This window comes from Diplotaxodon limnothrissa, linkage group LG7 (genome assembly GCF_057381915.1).
Source record: "Diplotaxodon limnothrissa isolate DT_005_m linkage group LG7, D_limnothrissa_male_GT1.1, whole genome shotgun sequence".
Classification (NCBI taxonomy): domain Eukaryota; kingdom Metazoa; phylum Chordata; class Actinopteri; order Cichliformes; family Cichlidae; genus Diplotaxodon; species Diplotaxodon limnothrissa.
In genome coordinates, this window is record NC_140602.1 from 21,623,295 (window position 1) to 21,649,917 (window position 26,623).

Consider the following 26,623-nt stretch of genomic DNA (forward strand, 5'->3'; position numbering starts at 1 on the left):
GCATTACAAGCACTTTTATTCCTGCAGTTTTACATAAAAATAATAATACTTTCAAATTTAGAGTTGACACATGTTTTTCTTGTAAACTGAAAACTGAATCAGTTAATGCACCCCTACTGACTGCATGTATTTTTATGCAGTAAATCACATAATGTTAAGAAATACTAATGTATTACCCAGAGGTACCTACTATATATGAATAATGCTATTGACTGCTACAGACAGAACTGGTATAAAGATGCTTTTTAGAGAATTTCCCACAGTAGTGAAAGCTGAAATGTTTCAAGAGTTTTAAAAGTGGTCACAACAACATGTGAGTGAAAATGTTGAATGAAATTAAAAAGAATAAATCGCATTAATCAAAGTTGATATTCAAATCTAAACACATCAGAGTAACTCAGAATAGCTAAAACAAAAGGGTTTTACACTTTTTATAGATAAAAATGACTTGGCCAGGTTGTGTTAAAAACAGCTGAGCCTACAGTCTGAAACATTTTCTGTCCCTACTGCAATAAAAGAACTGCCGCATACTTATTTTTATTATATTCTTTTACTTTAAAGTTGTTAAAATATGAGAGCTGTTAGCATCGATGTGCATTGATTTTGACTGAACTGCTTTCGGTACTTCGGTAAAGTGTTTGGATTCCTGAGTTCAGGAATGGTATCATGAATAACTTTTGTTAGTGTAGTAAAAAAATAAATAACGATTGTTAAGACAGCTGATTGTTTGGCCATTTATTTCTACTAGCTTGCGAGTAAAACCCACTGAAGTGAACTGACCATCTTTAAGATGATTCTTGTTGTTGCAACACCGGTTAGATACGCTTCATGTCTAGTCCACAGCTAGGAAACTGCATTTGCTAACTATGGTTGGAACAGATATTTGCATGATATGAACAGCAGACAATACAGTTTTCATTTTTTCTAAGATCACTCAAATGACTACCCTAAGCTGCAAGTGAATATTAAAAAGACAATATATCAAATCTGCAAGCTGACTGAAGCTTCAGGTCACATTACACCTGCCAACAATGACTACATTTGGTCATTTCACTACAAGGTTTCCTTGCAGTGAACATGTGGATTTTCAAAAATGTCAAATTATTCCTTTCAGCGAGGTATTAAAACTTAATGCTGCCCAGCAGTGAAGGAACAATGTTGAATATAATGTGACCATATCCTCTTCTTCATGAGATTTGTCCTTGATTTCGTTGAGCGCAGAATGACTTTGCCTTCAGTCATTTTTTGTCTCATTTTTGCAGATGTTTTTCTTCCATCTTGAATAAATAATGGTCTGCAGAAGCCCTTGCTGTCAGCTACTGCCTCTCCTAAATTACAGGCTATTGCACTGCAGAAGGTGGACTGTAAAATGGGTGCTGAATGCTGTTGACAAAAAAAAAAATCTCAGCCATAACAACTGTAACGTAGTTGTTTGGACAGCACGCTGGTATATCTGCACATGCTTGATATGAAAGCATTTAAATCAGTCTTTGTTTAATTTACATAAAATTTTTAAATCTGTAGTGTTAGGATTACTGTAAAATGAGACTGCTCAGATGAAGTCTATGAAACATGCACCTATGATGCACCTTGCCCATCAAAATAGAAAATCACAAGCAGTAATAAGATATTTATGACAGCTTAATGGCCACCTCTTAAAGTTAGCGTTAAGTCAGAGGCAGAAGCAGATAGAATCTTTCATTAAATACAATGTCAGTCCCCTCTTGGCTGTTCATGAAAGGCCATGTCAATGGTTAATCCACTATTACAGACATCATTTGACGCCTGATAACTTGTCACTACCAATTCCCCGCTTGCGTGTAGGTGGGACTCTAAAAGGACAATCTGATAGTCATCCAATCAGAGGTCCATAAAACACAAAGGTTGTCTGGGGGTGTGCATGCGACATTTAGTGGAAAAACAAAGCACAAAAGCAGGCAAATCTAATTCATATTCTCTTCCCTTAGCAATTCTTCAATTAAATTGTCAACTATCATCTCAGCTGCACAGGAAGAAGACCGGAGTGAGAGAGGAAGAGAATTAAGGATAGATTTATAGCTGTGGATCTCAGCCATCCACTGTTATTTTACTCCAGAGCCAACCTTGGTGATATTAAAGAAAAGCGTGATGAAATGTCTCCAAATGACACACAATGAATCAAACCAGAGATAAGTGTTAATGGAATTACTCAGGGAAACATTCCCAATAACTGATGGTTCTGCTACAAGCAGTTTATAGTACCCTTTGTGTTTCTCTCTTTTTTTTCTTTAACTATGAAATTTTAGAGTAATATATTTGATTTTGTTCAAATGCAGCTAAGTGACTTTGCAAAATTAGGAGAATCAATACGGGAATGATTTCGTGTCACCACTCACTATCTCATATGAACAGTGTGGGGTGTTGGTAAAAACAGCAAACGTTCATTGCTAAGCTTGACTTTGGGCTTTAAATGTTATACGTTATCAAATCAACGTATTCAGATTCTATGTAATGGCACAACAACAACAACTTCTATTGACATAACATGATGGCATTACTCTTTTTTTTCCCAAAAGGGGTCTACTTTAATAATTTTGACGAGCAAACTATTTCTCCAGTCCCGGAATTTTTTTTAATGTTTGTTTGCATATTTGTCTCACTTAAGTTTTTTTTTATTTGTTTCAGTCTAAAACATTACACAAAGATATTCATTATTTCATTTATTAAGGTGAAAAAAATTAACAATCCAAACCTAACTGGCCCTGTATAAAAAACTAATTCCCCCCTTAATTTCCACAAGCCACATTACTGCCAGAACTGCTGAATCAAGAACTTATAACCTAAAGAAACTCAAGAACACATAATGTCGTGATCCTGGGTCGTTGACCCAGCGTTTTGTGTTTCTTTTTGGGTTCATCTTGTGTTTGGTGTTTATTCTGATTCTGTATTAATTCTTTGGGTTGGTTGTCGTGTTTATTATCCCTACCTGTGTCTCCCCTCTGTGCTCCGTTCAGGTCCCTGTGTTTTTGTTGCAAAACAGTCTGGGTGTTTCCGGTTTTACTTTGTAGGTCTGCCTCTCATCATGTCCATTAGTGTCAGCTGTGTCCACCCCTGCATGTCATCTCCTCATTACCTAGTGTGTATTTATAGTGTGTGTTGGCTTCTGTTCATCGTCGGATCGTCTGTGTTTCTCGGTGTAACTACGTCTCTCTGCATTCTCCGCTCCCCGTTTCATGCTTAGGTTTGTTATTTAGTTTTCCCAGTCTAGGTTTTTTCAGTCATTCGTCTTGTCTCACTACCTGTTCAGTCGCTCCACTTCTGCAAATAAAACTTCATTCTCATCACCAGTCAACTGCCTGCATTTTGGGTCCTTTTCCTCCTACACCACACGGCTCACGCCGGCAGCCGTGACAGCACGATCCGACCATACTATGGACCCCGCAGGCTCCGCCCGTGAGGAAGATATTCTCCGCGTACAGTGTCTGATGAGCCGAATAACCCGCGCCACGGACCCACGGACAATTTCTGTTGGACTAAACGCTATTAAGGCGATCGTCGAAGGAAATCCTTTCCTTCGTGAGCTTTCCTGCTATGGAGATTTCATGGGAGAATTAAGCCGAGGCCAGGAGGCGTGGCGGGCTCGGGAGCGGTCAGAGCGCGTCGATTCCCGGAAGGCCTCGCTGCAGTCGCAGCCGATGGAGATCTCTGCAACGCAGCAGCAGACTTTACCGCGGAGAGCTGTTTCCGTGCCGGTGCCAAGGAATTCTTCAGCCTCCGCGTCCCGCTCTGATCACTACACACCTGCCTCTTTCCTCGCGGCTATGTGGTCAGACGATGAGGAGCCAGCTTCCTTTTCCCCGTCACCACTAGCCTCCTCTGTCGTCTTCTCCGCCTCCTCCTCCCGCAAGAAACGGCGTATGCGCCGCCAGCGCTCCTCTCCTCAGCTGGACTCTGAGATTATGACACAGCCAGCTGTGGTGAGTGGTAAAGACTGTCTTTCTGCTTTCTCCGAACTGCAAAGTGTTACCCCAGAGACTGAATCCAAAGTTTCTATGGGCTCAGGATCAGATATCACTGTCTCAGTTAATGCTGAAGCGGCAAAATTAAAGACTGTGGTTTTGGAGACCATTTTTTCCAGTCCCAGGGATTTAAGGGGCTCTCTTCATGCACCCTCTGAATCCAGGGATGCTTTAAAGGGTACGGTTAATACTGACTCCAGGATTGGAGATGCTAGCCCTGTTTTTCAAGGGGCTGCGACCCCCTCCGGGGCCTCCCCAGAAGCTGAGCCACCTTCCTCAGCTGATTCTGGAACCCTGGAGGTTAAGGAGCCAGGGCAGGTCGTTCAGGAGCAGTCGCCTTTCCCACTGCCGTTAGCTCAGTCTCCAGCATCAGCTGCTCACTTGCCCTTAGCTCAGTTACCAGCTCAGGTTGCAGGTCAGCTATTAGTTCCACCACCTGTTCAGCCATCACCTTCACCTACTCCTCCTGTACATGCAAGCCAACCCATAACGGACAGTTTAACAACTTCTTACTCTAAGCAGAGAGACAAACCCAATAACAATGGAAACATTCCTCAAGAGCTGGCCAGTTCTGAGACTGAGACACACTCCAGGGCCTCCCCAGAGGCTGGGTTTCGGCCCCCAGCTGACTCTGGACCCCTGGAGGTTAAGAAGCCAGCTGAGGACTGCACCGGACTGTCGCTGCCTGAGCTGAGTCACTGCTCAGTGCAGCTGCAGTCTGCTTTATGTTTGCCAGAGGCCCGTGTGCCTGCTGGTTCTGTTGCGTCCCTGCCAGAGGCCCGTGTGCCTGCTGGTTCTGTTGCGTCCCTGCCAGAGGCCCGTGGGCCTGCTGGTTCTGTTCCGTCTCTGCCAGAGGTCTCCGCACCTGCTGGTTCTGTTCTGTGTGTGCCAGGGGCTCCAGTGCCCACTGGTTCTGAGACTGTTTTTTCTGGGAGGCCAGAGGAGCCCGTCCAGCGTCCTGCCTCGTCAGCTGGGGGGCCCGAGGAGCCCGTCCAGCCCCAAGACTCGTCAGCTGGGGGGCCTGAGGAGCCCGTCCAGCCCCAAGACTCGTCAGCTGGGGGGCCCGAGGAGCCCGTCCAGCCCCAAGACTCGTCAGCTGGGGGGCCCGAGGGGCCCGTCCAGCGTCATGCCTCGTCAGCTGGAGGGCCCGAGGAGCCCGTCCAGCCGCCAGCTGCAGCCTCATCATCCTCGCCAGCTGCAGCTTCATCCACGCCGCGGGCAGCAGCAGCTTCTTCCACGCCTGCAGCGCTACAGTCTCCGGCTTCCACGCCGTCGCCTGCTGCAGCCTCATCATCCTCGCCAGCTGCAGCCTCCCTGTCTTCACCCACACCGTCGCCTGGTCCAGCCTCCCTGTCTTCACCCACACCGTCGCCTGGTCCAGCCTCCCTGTCTTCACCCACACCGTCGCCTGGTCCAGCTTCAGCTTCATCAGCTCCGCCTGGTCCGGCCTCCTCATCAGTGTCATCAGCTTCGCCTGGTCCGGCATCTGCTTCAGCATCCTCCTCGCCTGGTCCAGCGTCTGCTTTGGCTTCATCCGCTTCGCCTGGTCCAGCCACTGCTTCATCCTCGTCTGGTCCAGCCACTGCTTCATCCTCGTCTGGTCCAGCCACTGCTTCATCCTCGTCAGCATCGCCTGGTCCGGCTCCAGCACCCTCATCAGCATCGCCTGGTCCAGCTCCAGCACCCTCATCAGCATCGCCTGGTCCGGCTCCAGCACCCTCATCAGCATCGCCTGGTCCGGCTTCTGCTTCAGCATCGCCTGGTCCGGCTTCTTCTTCAGCTTCGCCTGGTCCGGCCTCTGCTTCAGTATCCTCATCAGCTGCTTCGCCTGGTCCAGCTTCAGCCTCCTCATCAGCTGCTTCGCCTGGTCCAGCTTCAGCCTCCTCATCAGCCGCTGCCTCGCCTGGTCCAGCCTCAGCTTCCGCTTCAGCCGCTGCCTCGCCTGGTCCAGCCTCAGCTTCTGCTTCAGCCTCGCCTGGTCCAGCCTCCGCATCCTCATCATCCTCATCAGCGTCGTCTGGTCCAGCCTCCGCATCCTCATCATCCTCATCAGCGTCGCCTGGTCCAACTTCAGTAACAAATGGAAAATAACTGAAATAACCTGATGACATAGAAAACAGCAGCACAAGGCTTTCAGACAACTTTGCAATTAAATTACTACTCACTGCTATCAACCTGTCATGACTGTCACTAAATATCTATTTATAATACTGAATGCTATTTATTTAACACACTATGCATGGTATTTTGCATAGAATCAAGACTAGCACCCAGTTTGCTTTTCACAAAACAAGTCACTTCTGACATAGACAGTGCCAGTCATTTTATACTGAAGGGGGGAAGTGAAACTATTGAGCAAAATTCCCCAGGATCCTGTAGCTACAGTCCTCTGCTCTACTGAAGTGTCCATGAGCAAAATTCAGAATCCCAACAAGCTCCAGAGAAGCAGATCTGTAGTCATATGCAACCTTTGTCCTACTTGTGGGAGGACAGAACGGAAAGCAGAATTTTGGAGGGGTTAATTTGAGTTCCAAAAACAGCCTGAGGGAATGCTCTGAACCGTGAGAATACCAAACATCTCAAGGACTGATAAGCAGTCCAGATAGCCTTTGCAGTCTGCTACAGTTGTTGCTATCAGTTTGGGAATTATGGATGAGATGGGACAGGTGAAACGCGATTGACTCTCCTACTCAAGACTAGCTGATTGTGCAGGTGTTCTCTTTATTTATGGCAAATCACAACATTCTTCTTTTATTTCAGCTGAGGCCCCCTCCCCAAACACAGGATAGAGACAAAGCCAACATTTTACCATATTACGACATGAGTATGTTGGCCTGTAGGCCTCTAGCCACAGCTCAATCTGCGCATTGCTTTAACTTACACATGACCTAAATGGAGAATTAATGAAAACCTTAATTAAGTCTACAAATGGGGTATTATGTACAGGCTCTTTGGAATACTACAGCTTTGGATGGTTGGGCCCAGAAGTAGAGCATCAGCATTTGTGCAGCCCCACAAAAACAAAACAAATGACGTGTCACAAGGAATGAAACAGGCTTTCGTTTAAAAGGGCTGTGCAAATAATCCAGCTGACTTAGCATTTGTAACTAAAAAAAGAGAGAAACAAAGATGGGAGAGGAAAAGGGAAATGAAAGAGAGAAAGAAGGAGGTACAGAGACAAACACAATATAAGAATGGCGCAGACGAAACACTAGAATATTCATGTGTGCCGCCATCGTCTCCTTCTGAGTCACACAAGAGTCATAAGGATGAAAAGGACCGTTGAGAGAATTTTCTTCCTGGGAATTATGAGTGAAAGCCGTTTTTTAAATGGTATTAATCTGTCCTGACAGCAACAGAACATTTGGTGCTGTTGGTCATGACTTCTGGCTTCAGTACCCAAACTGTAAAACTACTTTTGCTATACAGTGCATTGTTCAGGAAACAGATGCAAATTTGTTACTTTATGTTTTAAAATGCCTTCATGGCCCATACAGATAGCTACTGTCACAGCTGATTTGCATAGAGGCAAATGTGACTGCAGAAATGTGAATGCTAAGAAAACTTGTATAAACTATATAAAACTATATAAACTATATAAAATGTGGGCATAACAACTGTGATGTACCCATGTGTGTGAAGTGTTGTTAAAGTTTTCACCACAGCTACTGCATGTTGTCTTTTGAACCAGAAGTGACCATGTAAGGGGTAAAAGGTTCAAACGCTAAGTTGTCAGCTAACCTAACCAAGTTTGGAGAACAGATGCACAGTCTATGAATGTGCCTTACTACAGTTAGTGGGTGCACCTTGCTCACCATGCAGTTTGTGGATCAACCACACATACAACCTGTAGATGCAGCCATAGACTTTATCAGAACAACTATGTGTACACATAGAAAGAACTGGACTCATTAAATGAACTCATGAACTCATTAAAAACACTGGATGTTGTTACTTTCAGTTCTTGGCACTGATGCTGGAAAATCATGTCCTCTCACTCTTATTTCTTTTGGTTCTTTCTTTTGGATTTTTGTTTATCTTTCACATGCTCCTTTTTCTCCTCCTGTCTTCTACTTTTTGGTTAATCTTTTATGTCCAAACTTTTCTTTTCCTTGACAATGGCGTGTCCAGCGGGGTGGCCTGGGGGGGCACAGGCCACCCCCCAAACCAGACTGGCCACCCCAGGTGCCACCCCAAAGGCAAAACAATAAAATTCAATCAAATATCAAATGTCCGATTATGTTTTCACGGTGACGCTCAGATATCCGAGTGTAAGTGAATGCAGCATCGCTTCTGCGCTATGCGCATCACGTTAGCAAAGGTAGGAGAGCCAAGCGCGAAGGCACTGCAGGAAACAATTTTTCGGTGAAAGAAAATGAGGACAGAATAAATGTCCCGGTAAGTAATATCAAGTTTGTTGAGTTTAGTAAACTTCGTTGAAATTAGAATACCAAGGAAAAAAATAACACTTAAAGAATTATTGCAGCTGTGGAATATTTCAGACAGTATGCTACTGAGGGCAGCTAACATAAGAGTTATGAGTTATAAGATATAATCTAAGTCGTAACATTGCTGTATGGAGCTGCAAATTTGGTTGCAGGTTAACATAGCTGGACTGGCCATCGGGCATATCCCCAGTGACTTATTTTTTATTTTTTTTGTAATGGCATGAACAATGAGAGGTGGTGGATTGGCCAGATGCAGGTCGATGTGTAGAAATAACTCCGTTGTTTGGTGGTGGCTATGACGGGGCTTCCACAGAGGCAACAGGTGGATGAGGGAAGGGGAGGCAGGAGGAGAGACCCGAAGCAGCCGCCAGTCCGAGTGTCAGGTGAACTGAACTTCAGGTAAGAAGTTATGACCTGCAGTCTATCTGGGTCAGATATAAACCAAGTTTAGGTGGAGTTTATTTTCATGTTGCTGACTTTTTACTGTCAGTTGCAATAACTCATACTGCGTGCTAGCCAGTTTGACGGAGTTTTTATACAGCTGGGTGGGTGCTATGATGTTACTGATAGTGAACTTTATTTTATTCATAAGGTTAGTAGAGTTGCCAACGGCTCCTTAAAAAAATGGAATGGTCCCTCATTCAGAGAAAATATTACGCGTTTCGTATTGAGCTGAGAAGAGACGCAGTTTGTCCCGGACTTTAGCTAGAATGGAAAAAAGACACAAAGCTGGATTTATTCTGTCTTTATGCTGCACAGCTGCCTCTTCTCTCATTCTCTCCCCCTCCCTCTCCTGTTGCTACTTCAATCATGAAACTGATCAATGATCAGCTGATCGGCTTTTCTCTCTTGTTTGTTTATCGCCCACTTTGCGCCAGAAAGAGGAAACCAGCAGATATTGCGCTAAACAACAGCAGCACGTTTAAGCTTGATCAGCTGTTGTTAGAATGTATTTAATATTAATTTCTAGTATCAGCTGATGTTTGCTGGAGCCACAGCTGTAAAGCTGCTGGTCATGATGTCGGTTTAGATATGTGGTGAGAGGGAAACATGAAGATGAAACCAGGAGATGTCCTTACTGAACCATCAGAGCTGAACAGGTGATGGAGAAACAGGTTTACCTTTTAGGTGACATGAATGAGTTGAAGTTATCAACTGTTTCTGAGAGATAAATAACACCAGGATCCTTTTTTATGTAGCTGACAGCTGGTAACTGTGCAGGGGCGGGTCTAGCAAAGTTTTGCCAGGGGGCCAGGTAGGGCATTAACAGGGAAAGGTGGGCACAAAGAAATACTTTTCTTTCTTATTCTCATTTAAAATACCTAGTTTTTATTAAATAATTATCTAAATCTTACAACCAAAGTTTTTATCTGATGTAAAATGTATAGAAATCATACATATACCAACAAGACTGTACATCACTGTCACAACAGCATTTGTTTTCATTCAAAGGCTTTATGGCTTTACTACCTGGTGGGCCGGTCTGTAGTAAAAATGCCCAATTTTTTTGTCCCAGTCCAGCCCTGCAGGTTAATACTGGCAGTGTCACCATGCCAGCTGACTGTATTTTATCATCAGCCAGTGTTGTTCTTTATCAATATTACCAAAGTTTACGATAAGGCAGCATAGAAAGTATTTACTTGCTTTCAGGTTTTATTCAAATGTTAGTCTTTTCATTTGTTTCCCCACTTTTTTCCTGTTTCAAAATCAAACACCAGTTTGTGAGAAGATTATCTTCTTTTTTTAACAGGCAGATAAAGTTTTGCATTGGCATTGGCTAATTTGTCAATTGTTTGTTACAAATGTTCGTATTTTAATTTTCAAAAATGTTTTTGCCCAAAACATATGTGCACTACATGTCAGTAAAAATCCTATGCAAATATTGCTGTCCTTGAATGCTGAGTAAACACTGACAAAGCACTGATTGTATCTCTTGTACTTTATCAACGCAGTATCTAAAAACTTTGCACCGTAGTGGTTAAAATCTCATTCTAATAAGAGTTAAAAGTGCATTTGGTTATTAGGTTTATAGGATTATTGAATTATGGTTAAGGGTTGGTAGAATTTTTTTTTTAAACATTATCTGCCAATTAAATCTGCCACCCTTCTCCAAATCTGTGCCCCTACCTGGCCCCCCCAACAAAAATTTTCTAGACACGCCACTGTTCCTTGACACAGTCAGGCGAAACCATTCTGCTTTCCTGCCTTAGCGGTGCAGGCTTCTCTCTTACAACATTGTTACTACATTCTGTGCTTCACCTGTAGATAACCATATTTTCTTATACAGAGAAGGAGGTGTGGTGGTTTGCAGATGGTATCCTAGTTGTCTGCAGATTGCACAAGTATGTTGGTTCAGATAGATACAAGAAACACCACTGATTCTTCAAACTATGAATAAATTGTTTGACTCCTATGTTTTTTTCATTCATTCATTAAAAGGCTCTCTTTCCTCTTATTACCCTGAAGCAAATTAGCTCTAATTTAAGCATAATTAGCTCTAATTGGACAATGCTGACCCACCGTTGATATTGTACTGTCGGGTTTTTTTGTTACAACATACATCTGATATTTTAATGCTACTTTAACCAGGTGAAAGACAAATGATAGACACATAGATAAATAATTCCCAAAGGTTTTTGGTTTTCTTTCTTTTTTCTTCCCCCCCTCCCAGCCTCTTCATCAGGACAGCATGCGACCAGCAGGAGCCGCTAAACACTGGCCAACACTTGCCCTTGCAGAGCCCTACAAGCTTTGATCCAAATCCAAAGTGACATCTCATAAACAGGTTGTCAAAAGGCTTTACCTTGATTTTGTCTGTCATTTTGTCCATCTCTCAGTCTCTCTAGACTTTGGTCAATAAATTAATTACAACCATGCATAGTTGGTTAGCTGGATGATTGCTGTCTTGCTCGCGGGCGCTTTCAATGCTATGTCCACTTCGCCAGACATCTGCTTTTGTAAATCTGAACATACTGTGTTTTACTTTAAATTAGCAAGAAAAGAGATGTGATCTAATATTTAAGATAATTACAAAAAGTCAAATGCATTTCTTGCAACCTCATATAATTGAATAGACTCCAATCTCAGAGAGGAATGAAGTCAATAACGACAAATGACTGTACACATATCACTTGCATCCTCAGCTGAATGAAGCTTTTCTTTGTTATATTTGTTGATTTAGTATTGGGGGTTGAATGGATAATAGCTATTTTCCTTCAGCTCTTTGCTTAAGTAAGTACATTTCAATTGCCTATTAAAATGCAAATTGTTTCATTAATTGAGCACAGGGGTGTGCTAACTGCTGAACACAGCCCTTGTGTTTGCATAGGTAAATAAAGAAACACCAGTTAGTGATCATAGCACACATTACCATGCCTAAATCGCCATGTTACAGTGTGAAGTGAAGTGAAGTTTGTCTTTCAGTTTTGAATGACCTCACAAATAAACTATGTGGCAGAATTGAGCATTCGCATTGGCCTGTTAAATGATTAAATGAGCATTAATGCCAAGAAAGAGTTTGGAAGGTTTCAGTTTGTCAACCACAGTCAGCGATGAGACAGTTAGCTCATGCTAATATGAATGATACAATTTGCTATATGACATTCATAAAGTTTTCCTCCTCTTTCAAAGATTCTAGTCTTACAAAACAATGTGCAGAGATTAAACACATAGTGGTTGAATGCCCAGGTGTGTATACGTGAGACAATATAAAATGGGGATTTGTTATTATTTCAATTTTTCTTGATCAAGCTATCTATTTATAAAACAGGTAAGTCAAGATAAGTCATGAATAAAAATGTGAAATGAGTAGTGTGTCCAGAATCCAATAATGAAGTTACAATGTATTGCACACACTTTGAAAGGCATTTCCCATTCCTGGGGAAAAAAGGACCCACAATACTCTTCATCATTATGAGAGAAATGACATGCATGACGGTAACAGAGTGGTGAGGTGTGCAGAGGGAGCGGCAGATGGATTCAAGGTTAGAGTGGGATTACATTAAAGATCTGCTTTGACACCCTTCTTGTTTGCAGTCATGATGCCCAGACTAACTGATGAGCTCAGGCAGGAGTCTTCATGGATTATGATATTCACACATAACATTGTGACTTGCAGTGAGAGTAAGGAGCAGTTGGAAGAGAGCCTGGCGAGGTGGAGGTATGCTCTGGAGTGAAGAGGAATAAAAGATGGTAGAAGAACGATAGAATATGTGTGTGAATGAGACAGGAGGAGGAGACATATGAAATGGTGAACATTCAAGGAGCTTAAATACCTGGAGCCAAAAATCTAAAGCAATGGACAGCGGACAAGAGAGGTGAAAAACTGAGTGTAGGAGGAGTGGAGTAGGTGGAAATGACAAGGATAGTAGCAAGAGTAAAAGGGAAAATTGACAAGGTGGCAGTGATATCTGCTGTGATGTATGGTTTGGAGACAGTGGGATTAACAAAAAGACAGAAGCTGAAGATGTTAAGATTTTCACTGGGAGTGACGAGGATGGAGAAGATTAGAAAGGAGTATATCAGAGAGCTCAGCTCAACCGGTTTGGAGACAAACTTAGAGATGAAAACCTGAGATGGTGGAAAAGTAATGGAAAAGTAATAGTAAAAACTAAAAAGACTTGCATAAGATGTGGCCTACTTCATATAGTGAATCATATAAGGCTTATATGATTTACTCATGAAAGTGGCCACTTTCATATATTGTTTTAGTAAGTATCCAAAACATATAAGTTTCATTTATATAATTTTTCAAGGGATCTTATATCTGTTTTCACTCTTGTATGCTTTTCATACAAGTTTCACACAAGACAGATATAAATTTTATAGGATTTATATATATCTTTTCCATATGGGTGGAGCTGCCATGCAGGAGGAAAAGAGAAACATCACAGAGAAGATGCATGGATGTAGTCAAAGAGGACATGCAGAGGATCAGTGTGGCTGAAGAGGGTGCTAATAAAAGGGTGAGATGGAGGGTGGAGCAGCTGAAAGAAGAAGAAGAAGATTATGATAGAAATCATTTCACGCTATCAAAGCACTAAAACCGCACCAAAGGCAATACTAAGATCAACTACTTTCAACTTTGAGTGGCTAAAAGCAATGACAATTTATGACAACTTTCCAAACATCTCACTATATATTCTATTATATAGCTATAAAGGACACAAGGAACACTTAGAATATTACGTTTGCAAAACACGTTAAATTAATCCCCAGCAAATAACAAAAGAGCTTTACTGTCAATGACAGCATTGAATTAAGAGGAGGTTACTTCTAGATATGAAATATATTTCATGGCATAAATTCCCTGATGCATATACAGACAGGCATTTTTCCGGAGAGGATATGTTAACTTGTCAAGCACAGGTGTAACTAATAAGATTAATAAACAGTCATTCTGGTTTTCCAGTGTCAGGTGTTGCATTGTGCACATTGACTCACTGGTAGTGCTTCCTGGCATACCTTAAATGAGACTGAGCCATCATTAATATTATTAGTCACACCTGTGCTATTCCTGCAAACGGAAATGAAAATACTTGTTGCAAATAAGACTTATTTGATTTACTTTAAAGCTAAATGCATTAACAATGGATGATGAGATTAAAAAAGAAAAAAATACTGGATATTTGTAGACTTGTAGACTGTATGCCTGTGTTGACTGGCAAGTATGCCAGGAACTGTAATGCTGAAGGACTGACTGGCGGCAAAATTGTTAGTCAATTTAACATGAAAAATGACTAATAAAGTTGTGTGAAAGTAGGGAAAAGAAGCTGCTAAATTTTAGAACAATTTAATTTAAAATTTTAAGTGAATTAGGAGCCATTTGAAACTAATAATAATAATAATAATAATAATAATGGATTGGATTTATATAGCGCTTTTCAAGGCACCCAAAGCGCTTTACAATACCACTATTCATTCACTCTCGCATTCACACACTGGTGGAGGCAGCTACGGTTGTAGCCACAGCTGCCCTGGGGCAGACTGACAGAAGCCAGGAAACATTTGAAACTAAGAGCTAAAAACATTCTTCAGTCAGTAATCACTAATCACATCCACATGCTTTTGATGTGTGGCAATTTACATTGTGCTCAGAATTACAAATACATCATATTGATTTGGTTTTAGCTGGTTAGCGGGTGCTTGTTCTAAGTATGTTTCTGATGTACTGCCAAGTGTCATTTTATTCTACACAGCTCATAACCACACTCTCCGGTCTCCTGATCAAAATGCTGCCATAACCACACAATTATCTTACCTATACAAGTGAGTGTTAGCAATGTTTGGCAACACTTTATTCTATACAATCCAAGGACTTTATCTACCTCTCATCCATGACCAATCTGGAATCACCAATCACCTCTCTAGATCTTTCGGCCATCTGTCTTTGAGCCACTCTGTCACTATACTGCCCACTGCCTGTGTCCAGAAACCCTCTGTCATGTGTTCTATATGTATGGATATGATCACTCCTCTGCTGTTTAATTATTCAACTCTTACACTCTGTATATTTTGGCATTCCCCCATGATCCTTTAAAGAGCAGCAGGTGGCTGTCTCTGCAGGAACCTGCAGAAACCTGGTTAGTTCTCATTAACAGATCAACATGCACCGCAAACTCTGTAACCACTATTACATCAAAATTACACAGAGGCATGGCATGAACAATTTCAAGATTCCCCAAAAGAATCATTTTGCTTGATTTGACCCACACTGGTGGATCTAAAATCAGTTACAATAGTTGCAAAAATCTGACCCAGAATAGTCTCAATGTCCAAAAAAAATGTAGCACTTGTACAACAATATAACGTTTTAAAACATTTTCATTTTATGCATCTTAGGACAGCTTAGGGAAGGTCATCAAATTTAAGGATAAAAGAATAACATTTAGGGGTTTTTTTTGTTTTGTTTTTTACTGCTGTCAAATATTAAAACAGGTCCAGTTTGACCTGAACTGTACATAAGGATTAATTCATTGCACATGGACCTAGAGAGGACACCAGAGTATAGACTGTGTCTCACACAGAAGGAGGTTTAATTTGTAGTCACATATACAAGTTCACAGTAAGTCATAAAAAAGACTCTTGACGCTCTTAGTCCCAAAAGCACAACTTAAAGTGGGCCGGAACGCTCTTGAATGGCATTCCAGCACCTTCACTTAATGAGCAGTTAACTCAAGTAGGCAGGTTAATGCATAATACTGCCAAATTAGGCCTTTCTTTTTTGTGTCAACCTCTAACTGATGGCATAGAGATACTTGCTCAGTAATAAGAAAATAATGACTTCTCACAATCCACTTACACTGCCAAAACATCCCTTTTTCCTTCCCATCGCTGTGATGTGTTTATAGTGCAGATGACAGTTGTGAATAATACTTTAGATTGTAGCTATCAGCTGTCTGTGAAAGGTATTCTCTGAGGTAATCGTGTAACCAACGCCAAGGTCCGGAATCTACTAGCAACTTTCTGTAATGTTAAAGTTCAAGCTGCCCAGATATTTTTAAACTGCAGACATAGAAATCGTTTTTCTGATAACTAAGCACTTCTGATGGGATGTGAGTATAATTTGTTTTTACAAACTGCCAGCAGGAGGCTGCTATGCCTACACACAGTTGTACAAAAACTTAAATGGTAAGAAAGATGAAGCAAGTGATATAGAAAACTCTGATAATCCACTACCATCAATATCATAACGACTGAACAATGATACCTAGAAGTTGCTGCTTCTTCAGGATATCTTCTGTTTTCTGATATTGGAGATGTATGTCATTTGGATAACTCAGTCCACATACAGTTCATGTATGGTTTTGTTTACTGTATTTTTTATGGTCGCCATAAACATAAAGCAAGCCAAAGGACTGAGCAATCTTGTACTCCAAAGGCAACGGCACAGAGCTGCACACATTCAGAAGAATTCAGTCTGCACACATATTTACATGGAAGTTACAGCCACTGCTCACTGTCTGAAAGACTTTGGATGTGGATGCCATTGAGGTCATGTTTACACCACACTTTTATGGATACCAGCACTGAGAAGTCCACAGATTACTCTAAAAGGATTTTTGATGCTTGTCCTAGCCACTATCTGCCTGGTTGCCTGTAAAATAACCTTCTTCATCCAAGCATGCTGAACAGTCAACCTAGTTTCTGTGCCACAGCTGAGCAACTAATGGGTCTTTACTGGGTCTGAAAAGTTGTGGGTCGGATAACCCCCACGTTTTAAGAGTGTGTTTTGAATTGCACCTTTGGGATACCTGTGTAAAAAGCTGGCATCTGTCTTGGAAGGGGATGCTAAAATATTGAACCGTGGCTTTGGATTCTCTTGTGTAGAATTCTCTTGTTAGCATTAGAAATGGGCTGTTGGCAGCAACCAAAGGAGCTCTTGCCTAGAAGTAGGAGTAGTAGTAGTCTGAAGGAGATGATTTCAAGGAATGTCAAGCAGGGAAGTTTATTTTCTCCCATTATTTCTATTGTTGTGATATTGATGCTTTGAAGACAACTGTCAAGCTGAGATCTTCCTTCCTTCATCAAGGTAATCACATCCTAAAGATAACAGAGACTGAAATATGGGTGAAAGTCAAGCCTAGCAACAGATGATCATAAGCACTCATTTTCCACCAAGTCCGCTTTACTGGACGAGGCTCAGTCACGTATGTACTGCTTTACCTGTTTATAAGTGTGACATGTAAACTCACTTTGTTAAACAAAGCTACTCAAATGTAAGAGACTAAATTTTTTGTATGTGTGTGGCTTCCATTTATGTGCTGTGCTTAATGCAATTTGCATCTCAATGTAGCTTGCCATCACCAGTGTGTGAATGTGTGTGTGAATGGGTGGATGACTGGATGTGTAAAGCGCTTTGGGGTCCTTAAGGACTAGTAAAGCGCTATACAAATACACGCCATTTACCACCTCAGTATGTTAGCACTTTAATTAAATCAACATGTGATAATTAAAAGCAGCAACAGCTTCCTTGACTTCATGCCCCAGGATAAATAATAAGGTCTGGCATGTCTGTTGTAAGCATTAGAACTCAAGCATTTGCTTTCATGCTGAAAGGGTTGGGTGGGAGTTTAGCAAATTCCCTGGGATGCTGATGTTTGGACAACAGCATGCTATAAATGTCACATACAGAATTAGTTTGCTTTGACTTCTTGTGAATAAATTATCTGAGAGGATCCGTTTTTTTACACGTGTGCTGCACTGGCTGTTGATTTCACATTCTTTGCCTTGTCATGTAAACAATGTGGATCTGCTAACAGTCAAATAAATTATCCTTTATTCATCCAAATCATTAAAGTTTTACTCTGTGATTGTTCTAATACCTGCCAGTATTGGATGTTGTAAGCTGCCACTTTGCAGAGTTGTGCAACTACCTCCAGCTCTAAGCTTTGGCAATAGAATTAACCACTACAGGGAACCAATGAGCTGACAGACATGCAACAATTCTCAGATGATCGCAATGGATTACAATTTCATAGTTTGAAATATCAGTATTTTTGATTGAAAACTCACTAGGTTCTGTTGATTTTTGGCAGAAAACAAGTCTATCCCGTACGAAAGGCAGGGTGGACCTTGGACAGGTCACCAGCCTGCCGCAGGACAGGAGAAAGAGAACCATTCACACCTATGGGCAATTTAGAATGACCAACAACATGCGTAGGGCAGAGTCTAAATCACCTGCAAAGTTTATGAAAAAATGACAGGAAAGACAGGCCCTGCCATGACCTGTGAGTCATGCTTCATCTCCCTATCCTGATTTCAGCACCACCCCCACTGCACCACCCACACCCCCGTGAACAATTCAACAACAACAACAAAATACAATAAAAACAGAAGGAGAAAATGCATAGAGAAGTTTTACATTACGAGTTGAAGAATGAACAGTAGATCACCCAGCCCCCAGTCCCCATACAAATCTTTATAGACCAACCTGCAGCAGTAGAGAAGCTATCCCCTGTATCTTATTGACGTGAATTACAACAGCAAAGGCAGATCAACCACCCACCATGGACAATAATAAGTGCTGATTTGATGAAACGCACATTCGCATGCACACAAAAATACCCATACTGATTAGCAGCCCATATCTTTGTGATTAAGTGAGCAAGCTGTGGCATCACCTATGTAGGCGTGGGAAGGATTTACTCAGATCTTTCTGTGGGGAGGGAGTGGTTAATGTCTGTGTTAGCACCCATGTAACGATGAGTACATTCCCATGCGTGGGAAAGTTAATGATTTTTTTTCTCTTCAGCCAATAACCGACTGTTAATTAAGTTAAAACCGTGTATGTAGCAGTAGAACCACTAATGAAAAATAGTTATTAAAAAGCATTTGCATCTGTAGAAAAAGAAAATGCACAAAGTATAGCACAGATGACCACAGACGATTAACAGTCAGGCTCATTTGATAAGCTTAAGTTGGTTCCTTTTAAAATCACCCAGATTTTGGTTTGTTTGTTCGTTTTGTTAAGGATTCAACTGAAGTCTCTCTTGTGACATGTTACGTTTTATGACCATTTAAGGAAAAAATAAGGTAATTTTAAATTTGATGGTACCAACGTGTTTAAAAAAAAGTTGGGTCAGGTTTATGTTTACCACTCTGTAGCATTCTCTCTTCTAGGAATGCACAATTCATCAAACTTTGATCCTAATCAGGATTTTGGCTTCCCACTATTAAATGAATATGATTGAGTGATACAGAAAATGCATCGCCTGCCAGTAGAAGCAAAAGCAGATCAAATGTTTCCTAAATAGGCATCTGACCACATGTCTGCATGAGACAATCACAGGGGTTCTCTGCATCATGCAGTCTGAAGTTTCTAATCTAGACTAGTCTGGATGAGTAACAATATCGTAAAAGACAGACATGCAACACAATTCAAGTATCTGGCCCTGCAGATGATGAAGTGCTTGTCCTTTGGACCATCATCCGTTGGTTGGAAATACTTTTTAGGGTCAAGTGATGGTAACCTAGACGAAATAATATGCGCAGAGTTTTGTCCGTATCGCAAAACAACACAACTAACTTATTCGACTGGCTGAAAACACACCCCAAATTGCAGTATAATTAATGCATGAAGGCCAAGAATACCAACTCAGACATCGATAAAAGTGACACATCAGCATCACCATCAAGCTAAAAAAAAAGACTTACTGAAATCACCAACGCAATCGAATTCCATTAGATAAACAAGGTGAGTAAAAAAGACATAACAGTAAAAGATATGATATTGCCTCATGCAATTATTTTTCTTTACTCTGTCAATTTAATTTGTGTTAAGCTTTGGTAAAAAAAAAATTTAATTAATGTTACCTTTCTTTATTTTTCTTCTAAGAGATGCACTGATTGTAGGTGAATAAGGTGGACTGTGTTCATTATTGATCAAACTTATCATAATAATCATTTTGCCCATAACTATGCAGCCATATACTGTTCTATGAACAACAGTCTGTAGATATCTGGGAAGTGAGGATAGAGTTGTTGGCTTTTAGGAGAAGAACTTCGTCCCATTCTTATACGATATAAGATTCTTGTTCCTCAACAGTTCTGGGACTTTTGTTTCCTGATGACCCAAATGTTTTCAGTTATTGAAAATCTGGTCTACGGAGAAGTCAGACTCGATATACTGTTGTTATAAATGGAGTGTGCAGTTTAGCATTGTCTTGAGTGAAATATGCATGGCTCTTCCTGACAAGACATTGTTGCAATGAGAGTGTAGGTTTGTCTAAAAGTTGTATATACCTCTGAGCATTGATGGCTCCTTTCAAGGTGTGCAAGCTCCCATTTCTTTAGCTACTACCCATATAATAATAATAATAATAATAATAATAATAAATTTTATTTATGAGCACCTTTCAAGTCACCCAAGGACACTTTACAATAGGATAAAACACTTAGTAAAACAATGGCAGAATAAGAACAATAAATAAAAGCACAAGATAAAATGAACAAACAGTGGATTCACAGTGAATATGCAGATTTGAACAGATGAGTTTTGAGTTGGGATTTAAACTGGGGGAGAGAACCAATATTTCTTATTTCAGGGGGCAGAGAGTTCCACAGCCTGGGAGCAGAGCAGCTGAACGCTCTGCTTCCCATGGTGGTGAGGCGGAAGGAAGATACAGTAAGCTGGATAGAAGAAGAAGAACGAAGTGAACGGGCAGAACAAGTGGTGGTTAACAGGTCAGAAAGGTAAGAAGGAGCGAGGTTATGAATGGCCTTGAAGGTGAGCAGAAGAAGTTTGAAAATTATCCGGAATTTCACAGGGAGCCAGTGAAGTTCCTGAAGAACAGGGGTGATGTGCTGGTAGGAGGGCGTTCTGGTGATAATGCGAGCAGCAGAGTTCTGAACCAGTTGAAGCTTATGGAGGGATTTTTGGGGGAGACCATGCAGAAGAGAATTGCAGTAGTCAATACGGGAGGTAACAAGACTATGTACAAGAATGGACGTAGACTGGGTGGAAAGAGAAGGAAGCAATCTGTTAATGTTACGTAGATGGAAGTAGGCAGAACGTGTGAGATTATTGATGTGAGATTTATAGGAAAGTGAACTGTCTAGGATGACACCAAGGCTCTTAACCTGAGGAGAAGGGAAAACTGTGGAGTTATCGATGGTGAGTGAGAAATGGTTTGCCTTCAAAAGGTTGGATTTGGTGCCAATAAGGAGGATCTCAGTTTTATCCTCATTGAGCTTTAGAAAATTAGAGGTATACCATCAGAGATGCAGGCTGATAACAAGCCAGATGGTCCCTCTCCTCTAGAGGGAATGGCATCCATGCTTTCAAAAAAGAATTTCAAACTTCAGTTTGTCTGACCACAGTTTTCCACTTTGCCTCAGACCTCTGGTCCAGAGAACACAGCTGCATTTCTAGGTCACGTTCACATATAGCTATTTTTTTTCTTTTGGCCATATGGCTTTAACCTGTATTTTGAGGATGGTGCAGTGACCTGCATTCACGCACAATGATTTCTGCAAGTGTGAAGTTTGCTTCTGAAGTGTGTTGCTGCAGTCAAAATTAAAGTAAGATAATATTTTTCATGAAATTGGAAAATGCCTCAGTTTAAACATTTGATATGCTTTCTATGCTCTGTTGTTTTACACAGTGTCCCAACTTTTGTGGGATTGGATACAAGCAGAGAAGAAAAGATACAACATGGGAGGTAAACAGATATTTCACCAGAGAAATGTGTCTTTAAAAACCTGGAACTTGTAATCCAGTGAGGTCAGATGAGTTAATTTGTCAATCACAGACAAATAGAAGAAGAAGCAAAAAATGTCCAAAGTGATGTCTTGTTTAGTGATGATTAGTGTAGAAAAATACACCAGCAAAGCTTTACAGATTTTTGTCTAGTCTTTTCTGTTTTTTCAGATGTAAAACCACTAAGAGGTCTCCAGGCAATCCAATTATTGGAATAAGATTATCTGGGCGTGGCTGATCTGCTTTCATTTTATTGGTCAAACCCCAATCTCTCCAATCCATCCCTCGTTTAAGAGACCTCTCAGCGGACCTTTTACCTCTGATAATAGTCAAATCCATCAGCAGGGGCCAGCAAGGTCGTAAGGGCAAGACATATTGTACAGCATGATCATCTCCTGCTGCTTTTTTCCTCATTTTTGTTGGAAACCAGCAGCTATCTGTCTCCTCACAGTTGCTGGCTGACAAACCAGTAGACAGCTGCCGTGTGTGTGTGTGTGTGTGTGTGTGTGTGTGTGTGTGTGTGTGTGTGTGTGTGTGTGTGTGTGTGTGTGTGTGTGTGTGTGAGAAAAAAAATAGATTCATCCTAAGACTTCTTAAAGGTCAAACCTCTACAAACCTCTGCAGTTCTTATGGATGACTTTCCATTTAAACCCTCCTCTATGCCTTTTAATGTCTAGTGTAATCGAGTTCTTGTTGCATTTCAAAACTGCTTATATTAAATTACTTGAACTGTTGCTTAGCATAATTTCAAATGAGTCTGCTTCTGAATACCTTGACATGCCCTTTCACAGCACCAGAGTACAATCAAATACCTATGTATTGTATGTAAGTAACAGTTTGGGACATGGTTATGATGATAAAGCATAGATAAAGCAAAAGCCATCTTTCAGAGCACTTTGTTAACTCGATCACTGACACATATACATAGGATGAACAGTATGGACAATGTCAGCTCTGTCTCATGATGCTCTTATCCAATTAAAACAGATTGCTTTCATTATTATTTGATGATTCATGGAAATGATTTTGAGAAAACACCAGTATGTTTAGCCCAAAATGTGGCTGTAGCAGGTTATAATAACAATAATAAAAATAATTATAATAACAACTACAGTGGCACATATTATAAAGTTTCAGCTTTTAGTTTTTGTTAAAGATTTCTTTTGGTTTAACATGCTGTATCAGTTACAACCCGCACGGCATTGATTTAAAAATTGACTACAATATTTACACCGTTAAAGGAGAAGCTGGCCTCATTAGCGTGCTTCTTTGGATCTGTTTGCAGGATAGCACAGTGAATGTCATTTCTGCACTGTATGGGCCTCCAGCAGCCAGTAGGGAAGAATGAACATTAGCTACAGATTTGTGGGTGTTTCTTATCAAACTGTTTTGGAGTTTTTTTCTTTTCACAGTTGTTTGGCCATTTGTCAGTTTCTTTTTTGTTTTTGCCAACAAAAAGTCTATCCAACAGTGCTGACACCAAACTGAAAAAACATACTGGATGCTAATTAATTGCTTTAAGAACAATGCTTTCTGTTTCTTTTTCTCTGGCACACTTTTTTGACTAGAAACTTGCTATTTGCTTAGACAGAGTCATCTATTAGACCTCAGAATCAAATGAGAGCTGGTTATAACACAGCTACAGAGTGCCGTGATTTTCTGCATAGCTTGAGCACTGGAATTTAGTGCTACAATGTGTATTTCTAATAATTCGATTATAAAAAAAATTCGCGACGCAAATGCTTCGCTTCCCTCCCATTGTCACCATGGAAACGCATATTCGCGACTAAAAACAGACCTGCAATACGAACGTATTTAGGAGCAGCGTGTGAATGAAAAGTTTGACAACATTAAGCTCGCAGCCTCCAGTTTTAAACAGAAACACTGATAACACAACGGCAGCAGTGATGATGACGCTGGCACAGTTTAATGTGGAGTCTGTTTACACACCGCGAACAGCAAAGAGGCTGTGATCACCATTGAAACACTTACTGGGAAAAAACGAGCGGAAGTCCTTTATCAACATGAAGAAAAGCAAACCTTGTAGCTGCTCCAGCTGTTTTACACAGCGAAAAATCCGCAGTAAAGCTCCAGAATTTGTATTAAAAGCAGATGAACTGTTAACTTAGTCTGATACTGTGTTTAAATTATACAGCTTAATGAAGGCAGGCTCTTAGTTTACATGAAATGGAACAGTGGTGAGTCTAAATTATTTTTAATATTAATTAACTTTGCTTCAACGCACAGGGCAAACTTCAGAATGCTGATATGTTCACTCTTCCTCGCAGCAGCCACCACATTCTGCTTTAAAGGCTTAACGACACAAACACACTCATTCACTTGCACACTTAAACACGCAGAAACACATGTATAAAAGCCTTTAAAGATTACAGAGTAAAGGTTTTTATTGCCTTCATTTAGATTGTATATTAATCTTACTTTATTAGACTCTGACTCTAGTTAGAGTGTTTATATATTTTTGCAATTAAAAAAATAAAATTGAATATGATTTTTTTTTGACAAACAAAAACATTGCAATTTCTAAAATGGAAACCAGTGAGCAGTTCATTTTGAAAGACCTGTGTTTTTTCTCTTTTGAATATTTATTATTCATTAATAATAACAAAAATATTTCTTTTCCAATTACTCGATTAATTGATTACTAAAATAATCTATAGCCGCAACCCTACTGGATTTACCCTCTATGTTCTGTTCTTATCCAATTTCTTATGAAGTACAACTTGAAACATGACTGGTTTGTTCTGATATTCATTAAAACAAAAAGAAATTGAATTAAAAGGCATTTATTTGGCAAAATGCTCTTGAAGTCATTTTTTTAATGCATTTAATTGCTCAGCTATAAAAAATGGACACTAAATAAAAGAATGTCAGACTATTGTTCAGACACATTATCTTGTCTTCCCTAATAATTTAAGTTATCTATCACAAATATTTTGACATTTCTGCAGCCTCTAAATACTTCATCTGTCGAACGTTGACGATCTCTGCCTGTGCTCACAATCAGCTCTCATTTTCCAAGCCAAAGACATCACAGCTTTTTCTTGAGGCGATGACAGCGACCTCCAACACAGACCTCATCTTGCAGTCCTGTCTGTGACATTTAAACCGGCCTCCAGGGATTGAGCAAGTAAACAAATAAGACAAGATGGGAAGAGTTATAAGAACTAGACCTTCATTTTAGAAAAGGTTCAAAAGTTCTGCAGAGACCAGGCTATGCGGTCAGTTCCTTTTAAACTTCATTCACCATAGGTGCCTCGCATCGTGTCATACAGGTTGCCTCACCCACATATAATATATAACCATGTAAACACTGGGATCCACTTAATAGCTAAGTGACATAAAGAAAGATTTAATTTTCTTGACTAAAATAACTTTGCATTCAGTGATCATCTGAAGCCAAACTCGCATGCCATTCAAGTGCTGACCATAAAGTGTGTTACATAAGTTGGTTTCCTTGAAGGGGTAAAGCGAAGGCTTTTATATATTTTTTATATATCTTTGCAGTTTTTCTTCACATTGAAGCTTAATGTATGAGGTGCCGTAAGGGACATTATTACTGAAACGCTCTCACACACACAACTGAAATGCTCTCACACACACTACTGAAACGCTCTCACACACACACTACTGAAACGCTCTCACACACACTACTCAAATTTTAGCTCTCACACACACTACTGAAACGCTCTCACACACACTACTTAAATTTTAGCTCTCACGCACACACTACTGAAACACTCTCACACACACTACTGAAACGCTCTCACACACACTACTGAAATTTTAGCTCTCACACACACTACTGAAACACTCTCACACACACTACTGAAACGCTCTCACACACACTACTGAAATTTTAGCTCTCACACACACTACTGAAACGCTCTCACACACACTACTGAAATTTTAGCTCTCACACACACTACTGAAACGCTCTCACACACACTACTGAAATTTTAGCTCTCACACACACTACTGAAATTTTAGCTCTCACACACACAACTGAAACACTCTCACACACACTACTGAAACGCTCTCACACACACTACTGAAATTTTAGCTCTCACACACACTACTGAAATTTTAGCTCTCACACACACAACTGAAACACTCTCACACACACAACTGAAACGCTCTCACACACACTACTGAAACGCTCTCACACACACAACTGAAACGCTCTCACACACACTACTGAAACGCTCTCACACACACAACTGAAACGCTCTCACACACACTACTGAAACGCTCTCACACACACTACTGAAACCAGAGGCATTTCCGCTGAACAGGAAGTTGTTTCCTGACAAGGAAACTGATGGAAAAAGTGGTATATTTCAAAACACTACAAGGATTTCTACTCAGCAACCTGCTAGTACAGCAGTCCCCAACCTTTTTTGCGCCACGTAAACGATATAAAAATAAAAAAACGATAAATACTAAATTTTAGCTCTCACACACACAACTGAAACACTCTCACACACACTACTGAAACGCTCTCACACACACTACTGAAATTTTAGCTCTCACACACACAACTGAAACACTCTCACGCACACACTACTGAAACACTCTCACACACACTACTGAAACGCTCTCACACACACTACTGAAATTTTAGCTCTCACACACACTACTGAAACGCTCTCACACACACAACTGAAATTTTAGCTCTCACACACACTACTGAAATTTTAGCTCTCACACACACACTACTGAAACACTCTCACACACACTACTGAAACGCTCTCACACACACTACTGAAATTTTAGCTCTCACACACACTACTGAAACGCTCTCACACACACTACTGAAATTTTAGCTCTCACACACACTACTGAAACGCTCTCACACACACTACTGAAATTTTAGCTCTCACACACACAACTGAAACACTCTCACACACACTACTGAAACGCTCTCACACACACTACTGAAATTTTAGCTCTCACACACA